General features: G+C 42.4%; 1 pseudogene; it reads left to right on the plus strand.

Moving 5' to 3' along the window:
• The first annotated feature begins 762 nt into the window (after nucleotides 1–762).
• On the plus strand, nucleotides 763–2,471 carry LOC102873794 (annotated as a pseudogene).
• Nucleotides 2,472–3,238: the final 767 nt, after the last annotated feature.

Here is a 3,238-nt window from a genome sequence, read left to right on the forward strand (position 1 = left end):
TACCCTAAATTGTTCCTCCTTATGCTCTATGCTTATTATAGGAATTAAATTTAGCTCTTAATTGTTTGGGGCCATATTCTCCCACTCCACATTCCCTTTCTGCACAGAACACTTCGTACCTATGAAATGCTCAAAGCCTAGAGACAGAGGTGTTATTTGCATACAAAGAGTAGTTATTAGTATTGATGTTTCCCCATAAACAATGAGCTTTAGAATGTCAAAAGTAACATCAGATCCTAGGTTTACAACTAAGATTCCTTTTTTGGAAAGCTATTGCACGATGTTCATGTTGATGTCCATTATGTCTACATTATACACAAATACCTCAGGATAGGCACAGTTCACAACTCAGCCAGCAAATAACAGACTGCCATATCCCATCAGTCAATTAGTCCCCACTGTAGTTACCCATGTCGCAAAAATACCAAGATGTTCAATTCCACAAAGGACGGGAAAAGTAATTGTTGACATAGCTTGAAAAAGTTTACCCAGAATTCACGCAAACTATTTTTACTAATTTGTCTAGTATTTACCAGTCACCAACATTAATGAATACCTATCAGATGAAAAGGTGACATTTCCTTTGTCTATCTATTAGATTTGAGTATTATATTAAGGTTCAATAGTAGAAGTTTAAATTATAAAAATGAGAACAGGTCGTCTCTGCCCCTGTCTGAGGAGGCATGAGGGAATAAAATCACTCAAAGTCAGATAAAAGTTCTTCAGATGGGGTTCCTTCAGATCTAGTAGAAGCTGCTAAAAATGCGAGCAATAAATAAAGACAAATTCACAGGTTAGATGATATAGAATAATCAAGTTTTTGCGGCTTTACAAAAATTTGAAAACATGTCTCACACCCCGTCAAACTACTCTGAGACTTCACCCAAAGCAGTGAAACTGAGAATCAATGTTTTGAAGCAGCTTCAGGTGAAGTGTGCACACACAGAAGCCAAGTTCTACGAGGAGGTTCACAACTTGGAAAGGAAGTATGCAGCTTTGTCCTAGCTTCTCTTCAAATAAGAGAAGAGAATTCATGGTGAGGCAGAGCTCACAGATGGAGCGTCAGAGTGACACAGTGAGAGTAAGGAGGAGGACAAGCTGGTTGGAGAGGTGAAAAATAAAATAGCCCTAACAGAAAAGGAAGACACAACACAAGAAGAACCAAGTCCTAAAGGAATTCCTGAGTTCTGGTTCACCATGGTCAGAAGGGTAGAAATGCTAAGTGAATGGTATAGGATACGATGAGTCAATTTTTAAGTACCTGCAGGACATTAAAGTGAAATTTTCTGACCCTGGACAACTCATGTCTTTTTGTATTAGAATTCCACTTTGAACCCAATGACTAGTTCATCAGTTCGGTCCAAACAAAAATGTACAAGGTGAAGTCTGAGCCCAATAAGGCTGATCCTTTTTCCTTTGATGGCCCTGAAATCATTGATTGTGGTGGGTACACCATTGATTGGAAAAAAGGAAAAAAGGTCACCATTAAAACTATCAAGAAAGGGCAGAACCACAAGGGTCAAGGTACTGTGAGAACAATTACTAAACAAGTACCAAATTATTCCATTTTCAACTTCTTCAGGCCACTGTAAACATCTGGCCATAAAGAATCACTGGATGAAGATTCTGAGTACATCGTAGCCTCCAATTCTGGGATCAGATACTTCTTCTGAAAGGATAATCAATCACCCCAGGGGTGATGTCCTTCACTAGGGAAGCCATTGAAGATGGTGACAACTTTGATGAAGGTGAAAAAAGAGAAGAGTGTATCAGAAGCAACATCGGAGTGTGTATGTCCCTGGAGAATGCTTTCTCAGAGAAGCCATGGTGGAGCATGCCTGAAAACTTTCTGCAGCCACTGGAATTTTGCATAGATAAGGAAACTGAAGAGCAAATTTTTGGCACAGCCTCTTCAGACATGCTTCTTTGCCGAACTGAGGAACATAGTGGTACCCTTATCCGTCTTGAACAGTCATTCTCAGACTCAGGTGAGACTTGTGTGATGATAGTAGGGCCAATCCCAGTGAGGATATGGCTGCTGAAAATGATCCAATGTTTAAAAAGCTTGGATTTTGAAATTTGGGCACAAGGTATGGAAATGCTGTTGTGTGTCCTGAGCCACCCACTGAATGAAGACAATCTGCGTTCACTTCCTTCCCCTAGACTTGGCATTGGCTGGCAGAATAGGAGATCCATCCTACCTTGGGCAGTTTCCTTACATCTCATCACCATGCTGTCTCATATAAATGTCTTCAATGTAATAAAGTGTTTCATCCTGCAAAATCTGTCAATAAAACTAACTAGTATGTGTGGCCTTGAAAAAAAAAAAAGAAGAGCAGGAATTAGATGATGAAGAGGGAGAAGAAGGAGGTGATGATGAAATTAATTCCAAGAAGGACCTCAGTCAGCCCATCAAGTGGAAGCAGCAGGAAAAGCCCCTCCAGGGCACAGTGGACCATCAGGACCTCTGATTTTGCTGCCCTCATTCCCCTAATGTGCCCTCCCTTGTGTGATTTTTACTTTACTTTCCTTTTTCTTTATTATTGAGCTTAACCTATAAGAGACAACTTAACCTACAGTGACAATTTTATTGACATTTCAAAAGCAAGAGTCTCCCTCCATCATTCTGCTGCCCAGTGATCTGACCCTGCCCTGAAGGCCAAGAGATATCACATTGGGGGGCCAGAGGCCTGGGGTGTCCAGGGCCTTGTGCACCACTGCCCCCCTCCATCAGGGGGACTCGGCTCCCTATCTGTGGGGAAGCCAGCCACCTCCAGCTGACACCCCTCCTCCTTAAGTGTTCTAGTCTCAGCAGAGCTCCAGAGCAAGAGTGCATTTCTTTTTGCAGGGTTAGGGCAGGCCTGAAGGCACATACCTGACCCCAAGTGATAAGGTTCAGCAGATGATTTGCATATTTATTTATTCATAACCATGAGGCCTTTGGACTTAGGCTGTGGCTTGTCTGTATGAATTCTGGAATCATGCTGTGACAACAGCTTCAACAACCTTGGTTAGGACATGGCATCCTTAGTGTCAGTGTGGTCCCAGTCCTCAGCTCTGGGCAGTTGAGTTGCACAATGGCCAGCAGGCCACACTTGGCTATGAAGGTGGAGGGAGAGAGAGCTTCTAGCTAGAGCACAGTGTCTCTCTGTGACTCTGCTTAGAGAGGGTGGCTAGAAGTGTGAATATGGAGCCTTTAGCTCTGCTCCATGTTTCGGTTGTGTTTGGGGTTTTTATT

Source organism: Elephantulus edwardii, unplaced genomic scaffold, assembly GCF_000299155.1.
Source record: "Elephantulus edwardii isolate Elephantulus edwardi_28Jun2011 unplaced genomic scaffold, EleEdw1.0 scaffold00082, whole genome shotgun sequence".
Lineage (NCBI taxonomy): Eukaryota > Metazoa > Chordata > Mammalia > Macroscelidea > Macroscelididae > Elephantulus > Elephantulus edwardii.